The 22,766-nt window shown below is 37.2% G+C and overlaps 1 non-coding gene across 1 annotated transcript; it reads right to left on the reverse strand.

Annotated features, from left to right (window-relative positions):
* Positions 1-530: 530 nt before the first annotated feature.
* On the reverse strand, positions 531-694 carry LOC128591600 (U1 spliceosomal RNA). Its single transcript, XR_008381591.1, has one exon. It is a non-coding gene; the product is annotated as a U1 spliceosomal RNA (small nuclear RNA).
* Between the last annotated feature and the right edge of the window lie 22,072 nt (positions 695-22,766).

Below are 22,766 nucleotides of genomic sequence, written 5' to 3' on the forward strand. Positions count from 1 at the left end.
CACTAACTTAATGATGTCATCAAGGACTGAATTTCTTTCTTTTTCTTTGCTTGGCTGTCCCCTCATGGTCATAGTAATGTTTGAAGTTGGCAATAGGAACAGGCTAGATCATTTTTCATGTCAGATTTTTCCCATGTGTCTAAATCTTTCAATTTTTGGAAAATTTCAAGGCAGCTTCAACAATTACTGACATTTTGCCAATCTGTTTTCCACACTTTTTTTTTTTTGCATGAGTATCTTAAGGCAAGCATCATATATTTTATCTATAAATATTTCAGCATGCATTTTTAGCAACTCGGGACTTTTTTTTTTTAACTTAACCACAATACTGTTATCACATGTAATAATAATAATAATTCCTTAAACTTACTTACAAACCAATCTGAGCTCAATTTTGCCCAATTATCTAAATTTTAAAAAAAGAACCCAGATAAAGTTCATACACTGCACTGGCTGTTATGCTTCCCTGTTAAACTCCTTTTAATTTATAACGATCATTTTTCTTTCTTTCTTTTCTTTTCTTTTTTAAACAGGGGAAAGCGCGCATGCAGTTCCCCACTACCACAAATTATGCAGTTGAGTTTCCCACATTTGGGGAAATCGCAGGGGTCAGCACATCCGGAGTGCAATGGATAAGCCTCACCCTGGGAAAATCACCTTGGTGATCATGGTATCTCCCCTGCCAGGTAAGTATAACAATCACTTTTCCTTCCTTTTGTTGAAGAAACTGGTTGATCCTGTAGACTACCTCACATTCTGGATTTAGCTGATTGCCTCCTTGTATTACATTTAACTTGATCATCTCTCCTCCTCTTCCAAACTAGAGATTTAAATATAGAGATTTGAAGAGACTTAGATTCACTTTTGTTTTGTAAGAATATTTCATAAGTGATACTATGTACATCCTCAAACTTAGATTTCAGGATAGGTAATGCCTGTTGTTATACTTTTAGTGATGGTAAGAGTCATCCGTAGATTTAGACATTGTCTGTTAAGATCCACCTGTTACAACTTTCACATAATGTTTAGCGTATATTGATGGCTGGTGTCTAGCTTCGTTATTCTCTTAAGAGATGAATTTATTAGTTGGAATTTTGGAAAAAAAACTCTTCCTCATAAAGTACTTGGTTACTTGAACTATAGGAAAGAGAGAATAAATGCTCCATTCTTCCTTTCCCTTATCATTTTCTTCCATCCTTTAAAAAAAATGACAAAATTTGCCCATCTTTCCAACATAGATGTCTCCCCTTATTAGTGAGTTTTGTGTCATATGGCTATTCTTAAAATAATCATTTGCAAGAGAAAGGGAGTTACTATGATTGGCTTGGATGAAACAAGCCTAATTTCTTAGGGTTGAGTAGAAGCTGTCTCTTGGGAAGAATATGGCTGACTGATACTTGAATGAATTAGGGGGCTCTTAGTTACAAAGAGGCAGAGAAATTGCTAGTGGGGTAAGAACCAAAATGCATGGTAGAACATTATTGCCCACCTGAATGTGATTGTCTCCTTGGATTTTGATCATTACCAAGTTAACTGAATTCACTAAAATGAACCCTGCCTTTTACCTGTACTCTGAGTACTCTCTCGGTTCTTGGAATTTTTATTATTACATTTCAGCCAATCCCATTGCAAGTCTAATGTTACAGCTGCTTTGATGACTTACTTCCTTCTGCTTCAATGGCCTCCCTTGCCTTGTAATCTCTTGGCCTGACTTCTTCCTTGGGAGCAATCTGAGTACTGCATACATTGAATTCTGGCTACTCAGACACCTTGGCAATATTTGAAATTTCTCTTTGTAGGGTTTGAGCATAGAAGAACACTAGAAAGATAGTTTTTCAGCATAAATGAGTCAAATTTCCAGAATGTGGGATTTTGTCCAAACTTAGCTATATTCTAGCCTCAAAGGGCTGGTGTTTTCACTACCAACTTGATAACGTCCTAATTTCTTTGATCTTTTTTCTAACACAAAATAAGAATTATGTCACGAATACTTGGGGTCAGGTTTTTCACTGGTTTGCTCACATACTTAAAGTCACAAAAGATCAGACTAAAAGATTGACTATGGGGGCAGAGGAGGTCAAACTCTTCCTCTTTACTGATGATATGATCTTATACTTAGAAAACCACAGAGAGTCAACCACAAAACTCTTGGAAGTCATCAGGAAATACAGTAATGTCTCAGGGTATAAAATCAATGCCCACAAATCAGTAGCCAATAACAGCCAAGGGCACAAATCAAGGACACGATTCTCTTCACAGCAGCTTCAAACAAAATGAAATACTTAGGAATATACCTAACAAAAGAGGTGAAAGATCTTTTCAAAGAGAATTATGAAACCCTAAGAAAAGAAATTACGGAAGACACTAACAAATGGATGAACATACATGCTCTTGGCTAGGAAGAATCAACATTGTGAAAATACCTATTCTAACCAAAGCAATCTACAGATTCAATGTGCTTCTCATTAAAATACCAACATGATGTTTTGAAGAACTGGAAAAATGGTACTTCATTTTGTATGGAATCAGAAAAAGTCCTGGATAGCTAAGGCTATTCTTAGTAATAAAAATAAAGAGACATCACCCTATCAGACTTCAAGCTATATTACAAATCTATAGTAATCAAAACAGCATGGTATTGGCACACAAATAGAGACATAGACATATGAAACAGACTAGAAAACCAAGAGATGAAACCAGTCTCTACTTGCCATGTGATCTTTGATAAACCAAACAAAAGCACACAGTGTGGAAAAGAATCCCTATTTGACAAGTGGTGGTGGGAGAAGTAGATAACCACATGTAAAAGACTGAAACTCGACCCACACCTTTCACCCCTTACAAAAATCGACTCAAGATGGATAAGAGACTTAAACTAAAGACACAAAATGATAAAAATCTTAGAAGAAGGTGTGGAGTAAACTCTTGATGATGTTGGACTGGGCAAAGATTTTATGACAAAGACTTCAGTGGCCATTGCAACAACAACAAAAATTAGCAAATGGGACTTAATTAAGCTGAAAAAGTTCTGCACAGTGAAGAACACAACAAATAAAGCAAAAAGATAACCTTCAGAATGGGAAAAGATATTTGCAGGGTATCAATCTTACAAAGAGTTGATAACTAGAATCTACAGAGAACTCAAATTAATCAACAGAAAAAGAATAAACAATCCCATCTACTTCTGGGCAAGAGATAGGAACAGAAACTTCTGTGACAAAGACAGATGAATGACTAACAAACATTTAAAAAAATGCTTATTGTCCCTATCATCAGAGAAATGCAAATCAAAACCACTCTGAGATACCACCTAATCTCAATGAGAAAAGCCCACATCACAAAATCTCAAAGCTGCAAATGCTGGCGTGGACGTCGAGAAAAGGGAACACTTTTACACAGCCAGCGGGACTGCTTACTAATACAACCTTTTTGGAAGAAAGTATGGAGAATCCTCAAAGAATTCAAATTAGACCTCCCATTTGATCTTGCAATCCCATTACTACACATCTACCCAGAAAAAAACAAATCATTTGATAATAAAGACATTTGCACCAGACTGTTTATTGCAGCTTAATTTACAATTGCCAAAATGTGGAAACAACCTAAATGCCCACCAATCAGGAATGGATTAACAAGCTGTGGTATATGTATACCATGGTATATGTATATTGAGCCATTAAAAAAGATGGAAACTTTACATCTTTTGTATTAACCTGCATAGGGGTGGAACACATTCTTAAATTAGTAAAGCATCACAAGAATGGAGAAGCAAGAATCTAATGTACTCAATTCTAATATGAAGGCAGTAGATGATTTAATAATAGGGATGTGGTAGGGGAATGATAGACTGGGGAGGAAGGAGAAGGGAGAGGGACGGGGGTCCTGGTACATGGCACACCTCTTGGAGGTGGGACACAATTACAAGAGGGACTTTATTGAACAACCACAGTCAGAGTAACCTAATTCTTTGTACCCTCAATGTATCCCAAACAATAAAAAAAAAATTCTGAAAGAATGTAGATTTGTTAGATTTAAGGTTCTCTCAATGTGCAAAAGAATCAACGACTGGGACAATATTTCAGCCGTGGTGAATTACTGTCAAGAAAATGAATCTCATTACTATACCGCATATAAAAGTTATAACAAATTCATTATTTTTAATAGTTTTCTGTAGGAGACTGAGCATCAGGCTTGTAAGAGCCGTTACGGGTTCTTGAGGGAGGAGCTGGGAGTGGGACAATCTCTGAGCCAGCAAGGAGATGTTTTGCAGCTCTGAGACAAGCCCTCAAGCAACTTAGTACATTAATGAGATTAGATCGGTTGCTTGTTAGCAAGCAGGTGTTGGACCTTGAATATGTGTGGTGCGACAGGGTGAGAGTCCAGCCTGTGGGGAAAGAGCATGTAGAGATCATTAAGCACGTGATCCTAGTATGTGCGACCCCCCCCACCCCACCCCCAGTTGTATAATGCTTCAAGGCCATGGCAGAGGTTACTCTGGGCTTCCCTGCACTTATGGGAAGTCCACCTCTTGCAAGTATTTGTACTTCTATCAGGGTCCTGGCTGTTTTATTTGTGCCGGGGTGCCACAGCGGCACCGACAGTTTTTTATAGTCATGATATATAGCATATATACATCTATGCATACTTTCATATAACTATATACTTAACTCTATACGCAACAGTATTTGAAGGTATAATACATAGTATTTGTATAAATATATAGATACACAATTACACATTTTGACTTGTGTATGCTGGAGAATGGAAGCATATGCATAATATACTTAATAATAATATAATATTGAACTGATTCCACAATAAAATCTTAAATCTAGAGCTCCCAAACCAAAAGTTCTTTTTCTTACATGATAGAGGTATCATATAATTTTGACATGTTCTAACTCATTTGATGCCAGGACAGCAGTAAAATTCATACATAATTCTTTATTTTTAATTTTTTAAAAAATTTCAAATTTGTTTAATTTTAAATGTTTTTCTTTTTTTTTTTTTTATTGTTGGGGATTCATTGAGGGTACAAGCAACCAGGTTACACTGATTGCATTTGTTAGGCAAAGTCCCTTTTACAATTGTGTCTTGCCCCCAAAAGGTGTGGTACACACCAAGGCCCCACCCCTTCCCTCCTTCCCTCTCTCTGCTCTTCCTTTCCCCACCCCTCCCTCCTTCTTTCTCTCTCTGCTCTCCCCTTCCCCCACCCCACCATGTCCTTAATTGTCATTAATTGTCCTCATATCAAAATTGACTACATAGGATTCATGCTTCTCCATTCTTGTGATGCTTTACCAAGAATAATGTGTTCCACTTCCATTCAAGTTAATACAAAGGATGTAAAGTCTCCATTTTTTTTAATGGCTGAATAGTATTCCGTGGTGTACATATAATACAGCTTGTAAATCCATTCCTGGTGGGCATTTAGGCTGTTTCCACATTTTGGCAATTGTAAATTGAGCTGCAAAAACAGTCTGGTGCAAGGGTCCTTATGATGAAAGGATTTTTTTTTCCTTCTGGGTAGATGCCCAGTAATGGGATTGCAGAATCAAATGGGAGATCTAGCTTGAGTTCTTTGAAGTTTCTCCATACTTCCTTCCAAAAAAGTTGTATTAGTTTGCAGTCCCACCAGCAATGTAAAAGTGTTCCTTTCTCTCCATATCCACGCCAGCATCGGCAGTTTTGTGATTTTGTGATGTGAGCCATTCTTGCTGGGGTTAGATGTTATCTCAGGGTGGTTTTGATTTGCATTTCTCTGATAGATAGGGATGATGAACATTTTTTCATATGTTTGTTAGCCATTCGTCTGTCTTCTTTAGAGAAGGTTCTATTCATGTCTCTTTCCCATTGATATATGGGATTGTTGGCTTTTTTTTCATGTGGATTAATTTGAATTCTCTATAGATCCTAGTTATCAAGCTTTTGTCTGATTCAAAATATGGAAGTATCCTTTCCCATTGTGTAGGTTGTCTCTTTGCTTTGGTTGGTGTCTCCCTAGCTGTACAGAAGCTTTTCAGTTTAATGAAGTCCCATTTGTTTATTTTTGTTGTTGTTGCAATTGCCATGGCAGTCTTCTTCATGAAGTCTTTCCCCAGGCCAATATCTTCCAGTGTTTTTCCTATGCTTTCTTTGAGGATTTTTATTATGTCATGCCTTAAATTTAAGTCCTTAATCTTGAATCTTGAATCAATTTTTGTGAGTGGAGAAAGGTGTGGGTCCAGTTTCAGTCTTTTACATGTGAATATCCAGTTCTCCCAGCATCATTTATTGAATAGGGAGTCTTTCCCCCAAGATATGTTCTTGTTTGGTTTATCAAAGATTAGGTGGCTGTAAGATGTTAGTTTCATTTCCTGGTTTTTCTATTTGATTCCAAATGTCTATGTCTCTATTTTTGTGCCAGTACCATGCTGTCTTGACCACTATGGCTTTGTAGTACAGCCTAAAATCTGATATGGTGCTGCCTATAATTCTGTATTTTAAGATGTAGCTTTCTAAAAGCTACAGAAAAGTCTTCTTTGAATTTAGCATCATAGCTACCAGTACAGGGTGTTTGTAATGTCTAAGCCTGAACCGAGCATGTTGTACACTTTCATATACTTCTTACAACAATTCTATTAGATAGTTTTTTTTAAAATCCATATTCATTTTACAGATGAAGAATTTTTACATTGAAAAAGCTTTTGCAATTACACCACAACCACTCAGTTAGTAAAAGATGAAATCTAGATTCAGTTCAGGTCTATCTGAATCCCAAACCTTTATCCTTGTGCTCTTCAATACTACCCTAATTAACAGTCTGTATGTGTGGAAATACACAGTTTACTTTGGTCATCACGTTAGGATTTGACATTTACTATAAGCTTAACTGTTATTCTACTTAAGCATCAGATTCTTAGCATCCTCCTTAAATTTTAGTTTTTAGTAAAATATATATTTAAAGATGAAAATTGAGAATTATTTGGCAGTAAATATTTGCAAATAAAGTAATATTTTATAGTTGAAAAACAAAGAATTATATTATTATGTGATATCCAAATTATAAGCATATGCTTATCAATACTGTAACCTATCTTGACACAAAAGACCCTAATTTTAAAGAATACTCATTTAGACAATTGGCGGAGGCGGAGCAAGATGGCAGCCGAGTAACAGCTTCCTTGCATCTGGGCACCGTGAGTCTGGGGAGATAGGACTCCAGGCATCTCTGGCTGGTGGGAACTGCCTATCATCACTCCTATGAAGATACAGGCAGTCAGCGAGAGACTTCTGGACCCCAAGAGGAGGACTAAAACAGTGGAAAACCGGCAAGTGGTCGCGTGTGTTCAATCCGTCTAAACCCGCCCACAACTGTAAGTTCAGTAGCAGCGAGACTGCAAACCAGAAAGGCCTTACCTGTGAACTGTTTTGATGTCCTTGGACTTGGCACTGAGTTGAACTGCCTTGGGGAAGGCCTGAGCGGGAGTGCGGAGAACTTTGGCCGTTGTCTAGGGCCCCAGTCTGAGCCGCTGAGCCAGACGGAGCTAATAGTGTTTGGCGGTGGGTCACACAGATCCATTGTCAGTGATCTGCCCCAGCGAGCTCCGCCCTCAGGGTCGCAGAGCTAGAAACGGGTGGGAGCTGGTAACCCAGCAACCAAGTAGCCTAAGGGTGGGGTTTGAGCCGCCTTGCAGCCCTAACCCTCAGGGGCAGAGTGAGACAGGTTTTGGCACACTGGGTAAGTGGATAGCCACTTCAGCAGTGATTCCAGCGAGAAAGCTGGGAAAGCTTCTGCTCAGCAAGTTTACAAGTTCAAAGTGCCTTTTAAGTAGGCTGAAGAGAGATTTAGGGTGTCTACCTGCTGGGGTTTGAGAAATCAGCAGCCTCCAGTCATATCAGAACTGTGACTAACATCTCATACCCCAGAAGACCACGTGTTGCCCAGACAAAATTCAATAACATATACGAACTGCTTTGTTTTTGGTTGTGTATTTTTTTCTTTTTTTTTTTGTTTGGTTGTTTTTTTTTGTTTGTTTATTTTGACGTTGCTGATGTTCTTTTGTTTTTTTAATTTCAATCTTTTCCACACAGATCCCTTTTTCTTTCTCAATTTTCCGAGTTTAATTATAATTTCCCATTGCTGCCTTTTTTAATAACTTCAACTTCATTTTTGCTAGTGTTTCTACCGATATAATTTGGTTTTTCACCCAATTTTATCCCCGCAAAGTTTTCTGTTTGCTTCTTTTGGTTTGATTTATAGCATTTTTGTCTTTCCTCTCTACTTGGTGGAGGTGGGGTACTGTGTCTGATCAGGTTAGCAAAGAGCTGCTGACCTCAAGGGAACCACGCAACTGGGCACCCCCAGAAGGTGGGGTTTTTTAAGGTTGTGTCAAAGTACCCTACTGTACACCTATATTGCCCTGTCTCCCTCTTTCTGTGCCTCTCTTCTTTTTGTCAATATTCCTTATACCCACCCCCTCTCCTTTCTCTTTCTTTTTTTCTTATCACTCGGTCCTCCTTTCTTTCATGCCCTTTTTTTTGCTCTTCAACCTTCTCACCCTTCTGGTCCTGTAACCCTTAGTCCACAGGCACAAGAACTTAAAGAGCAAGAGGAAGTGAAAGGAAAATTAGGGCAAGGAAACAGATAAAAGAAATCACTCATGAGGAAGAATCAGCAGAAAACTCCAGGCAACATGAAGAACCAGTCTAGAACAACCCCACCAAGGGACCATGAGGTAGCTACTGCAGATGATTCCACCAGTATAGAAATGTTAGGAATGACAGAAAGGGAATTTAGAATACACATGTTGAAAACAATGAAAGAAATGATGGAAACAATGAAGGAAATTGCTAATAAAGTGGAAAATAACCAAAAGGAAATCCAAAAACAGAATCAAATCAGAGATGAACGATATGAAGAATATAAAAAGGATATAGCAGACCTGAAGGAACTGAAATAGTCAATTAGAGAACTTAAAGATACAATGGAAAGTATCAGCAACAGGTTAGACCATGCAGAAGAAAGAATTTCAGAGGTAGAAGACAAAGTTCTTGAGATAACTCAGACAGTAAAAGAGGCAGAAAAGAAGAGAGAGAAAGCAGAACGTTCACTGTCAGAATTATGGGACTTTATGAAGCGTTCCAACATACGAGTTATAGGAATTCCAGAAGGGGAAGAAGAATACCCCAGAGGAATGGAAGCCATACTAGAGAATATTATAAAAGAAAATTTCCCAAACATCACCAAAGAGTCTGACACACTGCTTTCAGAGGGATATCGGACCCCGGGTCGCCTCAACTCTAACCGAGCTTCTCCAAGACACATTGTGATGAACCTGTCCAAAGTCAAGACAAAAGAAAAGATTCTGCAAGCTGCCAGGAGTAAGCGCCAGTTGACCTACAGGGGCAAATCCATCAGAGTGACCGCAGACTTCTCTAATGAAACTTTCCAAGCAAGAAGACAATGGTCATCTACCTTTAATCTACTTAAACAGAACAATTTTCAGCCCAGAATTCTGTACCCTGCTAAGCTAAGCTTCAAAATTGATGGAGAAATCAAATCATTTACGGATATACAAACATTGAGGAAATTCGCCACAACAAGACCAGCTCTACAGGAAATACTTCAACCTGTTCTGCACACTGACCACCACAATGGATCAGCAGCAAAGTAAGAACTCAGAAATCAAAGGACAGAACCTAACCTCCACACTGATGCAAAAGATAAAACTAAGCAATGGACTCTCACCAAATAAGATGAATAGAATACTACCACACTTATCAATTATCTCAATAAATGTTAATGGCTTGAATTCCCCACTGAAGAGACATAGATTGGCTGACTGGATTAAAAAACACAAGCTATCCATTTGCTGTCTGCAAGAAACACACCTGGCTTCAAAAGACAAATTAAAGCTCCGAGTCAAGGGTTGGAAGACAATTTTTCAGGCAAATGGAATTCAGAAGAAAAGAGGAGTTGCAATCTTATTTTCAGATACATGTGGATTTAAAGCAACTAAAGTCAAAAAAGACAAGGATGGTCACTTTATATTGGTCAAAGGAAAACTACAACAAGAAGACATTTCAATTCTAAATATTTATGCACCCAATTTAAATGCTCCCAGATTCTTGAAGCAGACCTTACTCAGTCTGAGCAATATGATATCTGATAATACCATAATAACAGGGGACTTTAACACACCTCTTACAGAGCTAGACAGATCCTCTAAACAGAAATTAAACAAAGATGTAAGAGATTTAAAGGAGACCCTAGAACAACTATGCTTGATAGACGCATATAGAACACTCCACCCCAAAGATAAAGAATATACATTCTTCTCATCACCCCATGGAACATTCTCCAAAATTAATCATATCCTGGAACACAAAACAAATATCAACAGAATCCAAAGAATTGAAATTTTACCTTGTATCTTTTCAGACCATAAGGCACTAAAGGTGGAACTCAACTCTAACAAAAATGCTCAACCCCACCCAAAGGCATGGAAATTAAACAATCTTCTGTTGAATAACAGATGGGTGAAGGAAGAAATAAAACAGGAAATCATTAACTTCCTTGAGCATAACAACAATGAAGACACAAGCTACCTAAACCTGTGGGATACTGCAAAAGCAGTTTTGAGAGGAAAATTCATCGCTTTAGATGCCTACATTCGAAAAACAGAAAGAGAGCACATCAACAATCTCACAAGAGATCTTATGGAATTGGAAAAAGAAGAACAATCTAAGCCTAAACTCAGTAGAAGAAAAGAAATCTCCAAAATCAAATCAGAGATCAATGAAATTGAAAACAAAAGAATCATTCAGAAAATTAATGAAACAAGGAGTTGGTTTTTTGAAAAAATAAATAAAATAGATAAACCATTGGCCAGACTAACTAGAAATAGAAAAGTAAAATCTCTAATAACCTCAATCAGAAACGATAAAGGGGAAATAACAACTGATCCCACAGAGACACAAGAGATCATCTCTGAATACTACCAGAAACTCTATGCCCAGAAATTTGACAATGTGAAGGAAATGGATCAATATTTGGAATCACACCCTCTCCCTAGACTTAGCCAGGATGAAATAGACCTCCTGAACAGACCAATTTCAAGCACTGAGATCAAAGAAACAATAAAAAAGCTTCCAACTAAAAAATGCCCTGGTCCAGATGGCTTCACCCCAGAATTCTATCAAACCTTCAAGGAAGAGCTTATTCCTGTACTGCAGAAATTATTCCAAAAAACTGAGGAAGAAGGAATCTTCCCCAACACATTCTATGAAGCAAACATCACCCTGATACCAAAACCAGGAAAAGACCCAAACAAAAAGGAGAATTTCAGAGCAATCTCACTCATGAATATAGATGGAAAAATTCTCAACAAAATCCTAGCCAATAGATTACAGCTTATCATCAAAAAAGTCATTCATCATGATCAAGTAGGCTTCATCCCAGGGATGCAAGGCTGGCTTAACATACACAAGTCCATAAACGTTATCCACCATATTAACAGAGGCAAAAATAAAGATCATATGATCCTCTCAATAGATGCAGAAAAAGCATTTGATAAAATCCAGCATCCTTTTCTAATTAGAACACTGAAGAGTATAGGCACAGGTGGCACATTTCTAAAACTGATTGAAGCTATCTATGACAAACCCACAGCTAATATTTTACTGAATGGAGTAATACTGAAAGCTTTTCCTCTTAGAACTGGAACCAGACAAGGTTGTCCTCTGTCACCTTTACTATTCAACATAGTGCTGGAAGTTCTAGCCAATACAATTAGGCAAGACAAGGAAATAAAGGGAATCCAAATGGGAGCAGAGGAGGTCAAACTCTCCCTCTTTGCTGATGACATGATCTTATACTTAGAGAATCCCAAAGACTCAACCACAAGACTCCTAGAAGTCATCAAAAAATACAGTAATGTTTCAGGATATAAAATCAATGTCCACAAGTCAGTAGCCTTTATATACACCAATAACAGTCAAGATGAGAAGCTAATTAAGGACACAACTCCCTTCACCATAGTTTCAAAGAAAATGAAATACCTAGGAATATACCTAACGAAGGAGGTGAAGGACCTCTATAAAGAAAACTATGAAATCCTCAGAAAGGAAATAGCAGAGGATATTAACAAATGGAAGAACATACCATGCTCATGGATGGGAAGAATCAACATTGTTAAAATGTCTATACTTCCCAAAGCTATCTACCTATTCAATGCCATTCCTATCAAAGTACCTACATCGTACTTTCAAGACTTGGAAAAAATGATTCTGCATTTTGTATGGAACCGGAAAAAACCCCGTATAGCTAAGGCAGTTCTTAGTAACAAAAATAAAGCTGGGGGCATCAGCATACCAGATTTTAGTCTGTACTACAAAGCCATAGTGGTCAAGACAGCATGGTACTGGCACAAAAACAGAGACATAGACACTTGGAATCGAATTGAACACCAAGAAATGAAACTAACATCTTACAACCACCTAATCCTTGATAAACCAAAGAAGAACTTACCTTGGGGGAAAGACTCCCTATTCAATAAATGGTGTTGGGAGAACTGGATGTCTACATGTAAAAGACTGAAACTGGACCCACACCTTTCCCCACTCACAAAAATTGATTCAAGATGGATAAAGGACTTAAACTTAAGGCATGAAACAATAAAAATCCTCAAAGAAAACATAGGAAAAACACTGGAAGATATTGGCCTGGGGGAAGACTTCATGAAGAAGACTGCCATGGCAATTGCAACAACAACAAAAATAAACAAATGGGACTTCATTAAACTGAAAAGCTTCTGTACAGCTAAGGACACAATAACCAAATCAAAGAGACAACCTACACAATGGGAAAGGATATTTGCATATTTTCAATCAGACAAAAGCTTGATAACCAGGATCTATAGAGAACTCAAATTAATCCACATGAAAAAAGCCAACAACCCCTTATATCGATGGGCAAGAGACATGAATAGAACTTTCTCTAAAGATGACAGACGAATGGCTAACAGACACATGAAAAAATGTTCATCATCTCTATATATTAGAGAAATGCAAATCAAAACAACCCTGAGATATCATCTAACCCCAGTGAGAATGGCCCACATCACAAAATCTCAAAACTGCAGATGCTGGCGTGGATGTGGAGAGAAGGGAACACTTTTACACTGCTGGTGGGACTGCAAACTAGTACAACCTTTCTGGAAGGAAGTATGGAGAAACCTCAAAGCACTCAAGCTAGACCTCCCATTCGATCCTGCAATCCCATTACTGGGCATCTACCCAGAAGGAAAAAAATCCTTTTATCATAAGGACACTTGTACTAGACTGTTTATTGCAGCTCAATTTACCATTGCCAAAATGTGGAAACAGCCTAAATGCCCACCAACCGAGGAATGGATTAACAAGCTGTGGTATATGTATACCATGGAATACTATTCAGCTATTTAAATAAATGGAGACTTTACATCCTTCGTATTAACCTGGATGGAAGTGGAAGACATTATTCTTAGTAAAGCATCACAAAAATGAAGAAGCATGAATCCTATGTACTCAATTTTGATATGAGGACAATTAATGACAATTAAGTTTATGGGGGGTGGGAAGCAGAAAGAGGGATGGAGGGAGGAGGGTGGGGCCTTAGTGTGTGTCACACTCTATGGGGGCAAGACGTGATTGCAAGAGGGACTTTACCTAACAATTCCAATCAGTGTAACTGGCTTATTGTACCCTGAATGAATCCCCAACAATAAAAAAAAAAAAAAAAAAAAAAGAATACTCATTTAAGCTTGCCTATATGATTACTAGGATTATTTTTCTGACAAGTCTTACAGATATAGTCAAGATACTTATTTATGCAGTCATATCATACTAGAAGAAAAATGTTAAATGTTCAAACATTTCATTATAACATGTGAGTCTAGGGCGGTGCCTGTGGCTCAAAGGAGTAGGGCACCAGCCCCATATGCTGGAGGTGGCGGGTTCAAACTTGGCCTCGGCCAACAACAACAACAAAAAAAATGTGAATTACTTAATACCAAATATGTGGCTCCCTTGCCTACTAACAAAAATATTTATATTAAAGCCAAAATATTCTCTAACAGAAAAGCGTGATTCTAAGTTTGAGGCTAAAACTAAAGTATCGTTCTTATTTTTTCCCACAAGCTTCACGAGTTTTCGATCAATTTAATGTCATGCATTTTTACTTTCTTATATTGACCTAATGGAATACTAATTTTCAATAAGCATTTTTAACCCTTTAGAATTTAATCATGATTACTTAAGATGTAGGAAACTCCTGAAAGAAAAATCCATGAAGTTTCTACAGTTAATATTCAAAACATGAAATTGGGGCATAGATTCCAATTTGCTTCTAATACAACATTAAAGCAAGGTACATATAAAATATTGATATTATATTGGTTCTGACAATATAACCCACCTATATTATTCATTGTGAAGGACATTTTTATAGCACAGTTATACTTCTTGATATTGTAAATAATACTTTAGTAATAATTAAATAATTTAATGTAGTCATATTGGAAAAATGTTAAGTAGAGTAATGTTTTGTATTGTAAAAAAACATTATAATGTATACAGAATAAATGATATATGATTTTTACTTTTGTGTAAGTATTGGAAATAAAAATGAAACACTAATTTTTCATATAAAATAAAAAATATTTCATTTTTGAATTTCATGTAAAATGATTTCAGTGTTAGCTTATCCTATGTTATCCAAATATATTATTTGTATAATAATTCTTCAGGGATGAATCCTTACTCTAGTACTGTCTTCAATGTGTAATGGCCTTAGAAGTTTCCCCCAAGGTATGTTCTTGTTTGGTTTATTGAAAATTAGGTGGTTGTAAGATATTAGTTTCATTTCCTGGTTTTCTATTGGATTCCAAATGTCTATGTCTCTATTTTTGTGCCAGTACCATGCTGTCTTGACCATAGAATAGAATTTATCAAATTCTATGGCTTTGTAGGGCAGCCTAAAATCTGGTATGTTAGTGCCCCCGGCTTTGTTTTTATTACTAAGAATTGCCTTAGCTATACGGGTTTTTTTTTCTGGTTGCATACAAAACACAGAATCACTTTTTCCAAGTCTTGAAAGTACAATGTTGGTATTTTGATAGGCATTGAATCTGTAGATTGCTTTGGGAAGTATAGACATTTTAACAATGTTGATTCTTCCCAGCCATGAGCATGGTATGTTCTTTCATTTGTTAAAGTCCTCTGTTATTTCCTTTCTTAGGGTTTCATAATTTTCTTTATAGAGGTCCTTTACCTCCTTTGTTAGGTATATTCCTAGGTATTTCATTTTCTTTGAAACTATGGTGAAGAAAGTTGTGTTCTTAATTAGCCTCTCATCTTGACTGTTATACAAAGGCAACCGACTTGTGGACAATGATTTTATATCCTGAGACATTACTGTATTTATTTTTTGATGACTTCCAGGAGTCATGTGGTTGAGTCTTTGGGATTCTCTAAGTATAAGATCATATCATCAGCAAAGAGGAAGAGTTTGACCTCCTCCATTCCCATTTGGATGCCCTTTATTTCCTTGTCTTGCCTAATTGTATTAGCTAGAATTTCTGGCGCTATGTTGAATAGTAATGGTGACAGAGGACAACCTTGTCTCATTCCAGTTCTAAGAGGAAAAGCTTTCAGTTTTACTCCATTCAGTAAAATATTAGCTGTGGGTTTGAAATAGATAGCTACAAACCATTTAAGAAATGTGCCACCTATGCCTATACTCTTCAGTGTTCTAATTAGAAAAGGATGCTGGATTTTATCAAATTCTTTTTCTGCATCTATTGAGAGGATCATGTGATCTTTATTTTTGCCTCTGTTAATACAGTGGATAACGTTTATGGACTTGTATATGTTAAACCAGCCTTGCATCCCTGGGATGAAACCTACTTGATCATGATGTATGGCTTTTTTGATGATAGGCTGTAATCTATTAGCTAGGATTTTGTTGAGAATTTTTGCATCTATATTCATGAGTGAAATTTGTCTGAAATTCTCCTTTTTAGTTGGGTCTTTTCCTGGTTTTGGTATCAAAACCAGGGTGATGTTTGCTTCATAGAACATGTTGGGGGAAGATTCCTTCCTCTTCAGTTTTTTGGAATAATTTCTGAAGTATGGGAATAAGCTCTTCCTTGAAGGTTTGATAGAATTCTGGTGTGAAGCCATCCAGACCAGGGCATTTTTTTGTTGGAAGGTTTTTTATTGTTTCTTTAATCTCAGTGCTTGAAATTGGTCTGTTCAGGAGCTCTATTTGTTCCTGGCTAAGTCTAGGGAGAGGGTGTGATTCCAAATATTGATCAATTTCATTCACATTGTCAAACTTCTGGGCATAGAGTTTCTGGTAGTATACAGAGATGATCTCTTGTATCTCTGTGGGATCAGTTGTTATTTCCCCTTTATCATTTCTGATTGAGGTTACTAGAGATTTTACTTTTCTATTTCTGGTTAGTCTGGCCAATGGTTTATCTATTTTATTAATTTTTTCAAAAAACCAACTCCTTGTTTCATTAATTTTCTGAATGATTCTTTTGTTTTCAATTCCATTGATCTTTAGTTTAATTTTGGATATTTCTTTTCTTCTGCTGGGTTTAGGCTTAGATTGTTCTTCTTTTTCCAATTCCATAAGATGGCTTGTGAGATTGTTGATGTGTTCTCTTTCTGTTTTTCGAATGTAGGCATCTAAAGCGATAAATTTTCCTCTCAAAACTGCTTTTGCAGTATCCCACAGGTTTTGGTAGCTTGTGTCTTCATTGTTATTGTGCTCAAGGAAGTTAATGATCTCCTCTTTTATTTCTTCCTGTACCCAACTGTCATTCAACAGAAGGTTGTTTAATTCTCATGCCTCTGTGTGGGGTTCAATGTTTCTGTTGGAGTTGAGCTCCACCTTTAGTGCCTTGTGGTCTGAGAAGATACAAGGTAAAATTTCAATTCTTTTGATTCTGTTGAAAAAATAAGTGTTTTAATTCCTCTTTTTTTGGCTAGGTTATTCAACTTAGAGGAATGTCTTTCACTGACAACATTGGGCAGACATACTCTGGAGGACCTCTCTTATTTCTGCTTCATCTTTGGGAAGTAAACCTGACATTTTTTTTTGTGGGGGGGAAGAAGGAAGTCTCACTTCCTTAACTCCATCAGCCCTGTTGGAACAGTTGGTCAATAAGCCCTAACACCAGCTTCCACATAGAACAATTCCAAGGAACATCATTCACTCTGGTTCAGTCAGAGACTAAATAGAAACTTGGTGTTGCCATAAACTACGCCGGTCAGATGCTACTTAAACTTTGAATTTTGAACACAGGAATGAAAAAGTAAAGCTTTTTCATTCTTTGGGAGTTTCCCAAGGAATCTGAATGCAAATTTTTGCCTTTGAGATCCATGATTATTCTACTTGTATATTTTCCAAGACCTGAATTTTCAGATTTTTAAAAAAATCCTATGAACTATCCTATAGTGTTCAATAAATTACTTTTTATGCTTAAGTTAGCCAGAGTTGGCTTCTATTGCTTTCATCCACAGAAACTTAATTACATATTCATACATACTTCTTTCATGTTTTATGGCTTGATTTTGAAATTTCCACACACTTTGAATATGCTTCTTAATGTTAGCAAAGTGAGGTTATTGAAAAAAATGTAAGAACATTAGAAGGTAGTATTCATAGATGGACATACTGTTATAAACACATTTTATACGTGGTGTATATTATGCATATATAAAATTGTCCTACAAAATGGCAATTTCATATGGTTTAATTTACTACACATGAAAAAGAATCTAACTTTTTTTCTTATTTGCATCTTTGCCTTCTATGTTCTAGGGGGAAATATATGTAGGCAACTTGATAGATGAAAAGTGAAAATGATATTATGAGGAAAGGGTGAACACAGGAATTAGGTAGGAAGACACTAGGAGTGCTTGAAGAAATAGCCAAAAAAGGGGGAAGGGTGATGTGCTAACTTGAAGAAAAGAAATGTGGGAAGTTCAGTGTCTTCAAGGCCCACCTGGCTTCTCTCTGCACTGCCAGCCCTCGTGACGTCTGTGATGTAGTTATCTCTGCTGATAATGTCCAGTTCTTAAAACTTGCCCATGGACATAGTAACTTCTAAGGGGAATACATTTTCAAGTAGGAACTGAAGTACATTTTCCCCCTCTCAATTTTTATCAAAATTTCAAAGCCTGTAATTGATGATAATATAGTTATATTTACTCCATTTTCTGAGTGTTAACTGTGGGCTCAGAAACTCACATAATCCTTCCAACAATCCAGTGTCGTATGTTTTATTCTTCTAATTTTATAGATATGGAATCTGTAATTTAAAGAGTATAAATAACTCTCCCAAATCTTTCTGCTGAGTAGAACTGGAATCCAGATCTTTGTTTTCACTCCTACAGAAACTACCCGAATGGTTTTTCTCTTTATCCTTTTTAAATTCTCTTCCTGGCTTTTTATTTTATTTTATTTATTTATTTTCTTCAGACAGAGTCTCATTCTGTGCCCTGGGTAGAGGGCTGTGGCCTCATAGCTCACACCAACCTCAAGTTCCTGGGCTCAAGTGATTCCCTTGCTGCAGGCTCCCATGTAGCAGGGACTGAGGGTGCCCACCATGATGGCTGGCGGGTTCTGACTGGCTCCTTAATGCCTCATCTGTACAGTTCTTTGCTTCTTCCTACCTGTCCCACATCCTGTGATCTACTTAATCCTTAATTTTTCAGTGCATGGGAGAGAGAAGCTCAGAAAACAATTCTATAATTTTTGGAGTAAGGTAAAACAGCCACGAGTTAATACTTAATGTTTGTTCCTATTTTGTTAGCTTACTAATTTTTTTCCTGATTCTAATTTTTATGGTTTCAAACTCATGACCTAGTCCCTCACTGCTTATGTTTTCCATATCTTTTGGCTGTTTTCATTTGTTTCCATATCTTTTCATATGTTTTCCATACCTTTTTGGCTGTTTTCATTTGTTTACTTTAAAGTTGTAAATAAACACTTTTCCATTCTGCATTTCACAACTTTTTGTAACCTCATGAAGACTTTTGGTAACAGGCCATCAGAACAAATCAAATTGTCACAAGTGTATTAAGTGTGAACAGAAATGTTCTCATTCCTTTAATAAGTGTTGTGAGAAGTAGACATCTAGAAGACTTGGTTCCTACTCTCACGAAGCTTGCAAGCTAAACAGGGTTACAAAATTAATTAAGAGAAAACACTTGCAAATAGTATGGGCCAATATATGCTGAAATATGAGGTGGTGATTAGAAAAACTGCAGGAATTTACAGATGTGGGAGATTGGTGGGGTTGGGAGTTGCTGTGAGGAAGTGTGATTTCAGTTGAGTCCTTAAGGACAGTGTTAGTTGAATGAAAGGAGAAGAGACAAGACATTCCTGACCAGGGGAACGGAGCAAAGGCAAAGAAGCAGAATTGCTTCATACAGGGAATAATATTGAAGTGATAAATGGAAACCTTGCTGTTTCCATGATGGTTTTGATGTGCACCCACAGTCACCCTATCAGGAATATTTTGATATCTGTCAAGGACAGTTCTGTTGCTTTCCCTATGAGCTTTCTTCTTATAATTTGTTTTGACGTTGTATGGATTACATACTTTGGACTTTATTATTTTACTTCATGGTAAGGAAATAATAATATGTTTGGTTTGGAAATTGTTCCACATGTGTATCTCAGCACTTAGCCAATATGGAGCACAGGTAATGCTATTTGTTACATGTGAGTATATGAGGCATAGTCATTTTTTAAGACAATCATTCTCTGAAGTCCCCTCTTTTATGTAATCAGTGGTGTGAGAAGAGACAGGGGTAGGTGTTTGTCACCATCCCAGAGACTGTAAGCATGGACTGAAAGCTTTTTTTCTCCTGTGCATGTGAAGATGAGGTGAGGTGAGGGCCAGAAAACATTCTATCGCTGGAGGGGATGCACTGGGGAGGATCTGAGTGTGAGAAGCTTTCCCAGTGAAAGGAGGGCACCTGGCTCTGCTTCCCATGTGGTGACACTGCGGTGTTGCGGCAGGATCCTACTCTGTTTCCCCAAAAATAAGACATCCTCCGAAAATAAGACCTACTTACAGGAAAGATAAGATGTCCCCTGAAAATAAGACCTAGCGCATCTTTGGGAGCACACCTTAAAATAAGACACTGTCTTATTTTCGGGGAAACAGGGTAGATGCCCTGGCAGACCTGTGGGTTGCCTGCCTTGCGAGCATCTCAGGAGATGTGCTCTCCTGGTACCAAGCCATGATGTCAGATTTTGTTCAGGACTGACTAGTCTATACATCTCTTGGAAAGGCAGTGTATCTCAGGGATTTATTCCAGCAGGACAGCCTCATCGGCCATAACTAATAAATTCTTTACACTGAGACCAACTTTCCTAAGTACTGGCATGGGTAGGAAGGGCTCCTGGAGTGAAGACATTTCAAAGACATTTTAATACAGAGGCACCATGTGGAGGGCATTAATCTTTCTTGTGATTTCCTCTTATTGTAACAATGGAAAAGGCTTCTAATGTGCAAACCTCGTTAAATCAATCATCTTGGGAATTTAGATGCACAGTGTGATAAAAGCAACAACTTTCTCTACCTTTAGGCAATTTTCCATATGTTTTGAAGTTGGGATTTGGGGAAAATAAGCTCTTTGATGGATTTATGATTCAGCTTCAAATGTAATATTTGAATTTCACTTTATTAGCCAGAAGAAATAGAAAGCCCTAGTAGCTAATAAAGTGTGTTTCATTTTTAGATAATATTTATTGTTTACATGCTACTTTGGATACTCCCTTTATGTTTCTAAGCTCTAACTACACTGATGGAATGTAATATGAAATGCATTAATTTGGAGCAAGGAGCTGTTTTTTTCTGTTCTTTATTTACAGTTCTTTGCTATTTTTATTTAAAAATTTGACTGCTGTTATTTGACAAAACAGTTTGTTTTATGAAGAAGATTAAAAATGGTGAGAAAAAGATTCCAGACAGAAAGTCCTCAGAGTCACAGATTTTGCCTTGATTTAACTTCTTCCTGTTTGTATATAGAAAAGTATATTGGAAAGGAACACTAACTTCCAGAGTATTTTAAATTTGGACCTAAATGCACACAGGTTATGCCTACACAACTACAGCTTTACCAGTGGCAGGTGGGAGTGACAAAGTGGTAGGAGGCACTGTTTTAATGCTGGAATGGGATCGGTCAGAGGAAATGTACAATGAAAACATTTGCTTTAAATCACTCTCTACTGCTATGCGAGGGAAGAAAAGTGATTTAAAATGTTAACTTTAACTTGCTTTTATTAAATGCCATCCATTCTCCACCTGGCAGCTGGAGTATGTTGGGGCCTTTCACAGCCAGACTGATGTTATAGGAAGGTCTAAGGGTTCACTGAAGCACATGGGTACCACTGTTTGCGAACCTGCATCTAAATGTTTATCTTACAGGTAATTTGGTCAAAGTTTATGTTGCTTGATTTCTAGTGAGCTCTGCCCTGAACTGTGTATTCCAGGAATGCCTAGATTGGATCTATAGATTAAGTGGGGTACTCTGGCTCTGAACTCAAGAATTCCACAAATCAATATCACATTGAACCATTTTTTTTTTTCATTGCTTTCCCATGGTCTCTGGCTTGCTATGTTTGGAAGTTATATTGTACTGTATGGCCTTAGCTAGCTCACCATGTGGCTTTTAGGTGCTAAACTCTGGAACCACAGAATTTACTGAAATGAAAGAACAGTTTATTATTCAAATCTAACCCATGCTTAGTGTCAGAAAACTTAAGATATCAAGCAATCTTATTTCAAAAGATGTATCATATACATCTTTGTATGTATATAAATATACATATACTGGAAACATTTTGCAAAATTGAGATTATGTCCTGTAGTCTCAGAAGCAGGAATATAAAGCCATTTAAAAAGTCAGAATTGTGTTATTTCATACCTGGAGGGAAGAGAGCAGGTGATTGGTGAAGACTTGGAAGTAAATGCTGTTATAGTATTGATTATTATGTTTTGCTATATATTTTATAGTCTTCCATATATATATAGTACTATTTGTTTTATACAATTAAATAAGTATTTTGCCAAAAAGCATTATAATGAAATATTATGCAGATATAACTGTGGTATTATTATTATGTCTCCCTGCTGCCAAATGTGCTCACTGTACAAGAAACACATTTGCTCCAAGCATGTAATTCTGATTTAAAATAAGACCAGAGCCAATTGTGTCAATCTACAACAATGGAATCCTAGATTTATTTTAAAAGCAAAGCACAATCTGTTAATAGTCTGGTCTTACTTCCCTTCTTCCTCTCTGCTGTGAGAGCAAAGGCCTTGGTATCCTGGTCTTGGCTAAGTCAGTCCCATCCATTCTGCCCTCTTCATCACATGATGTCTCTGTCACCCACATCCCAGATCCGTAGAAGGAGAGGAATGCCTCCCTCCCACCTACTCTGTCTGCCTGTGGTGCTGGTGTGTGTGATCTGCTCACTGTTGCTTCTCTACTCTGATGCTTTCTCTACTGACTGAGGCTTTCACACCTTTAATCAGTATTTAAAATCTGCTTCAGGATTCCCATGAACTCGGTTAGATATCAGAACACTTTCCCCCACCTTTAATCTTCCATGCCTTTTCCTTTATTAAGTTTTTCCATCTGGTTTTCAAACAAAACCAATATAATCAACAGATCTCCAGAAAAATAGCTTAGGTTTGGAGCCCATCTTGTTTCTG

Source organism: Nycticebus coucang, chromosome 1 (genome assembly GCF_027406575.1).
Source record: "Nycticebus coucang isolate mNycCou1 chromosome 1, mNycCou1.pri, whole genome shotgun sequence".
NCBI lineage: Eukaryota > Metazoa > Chordata > Mammalia > Primates > Lorisidae > Nycticebus > Nycticebus coucang.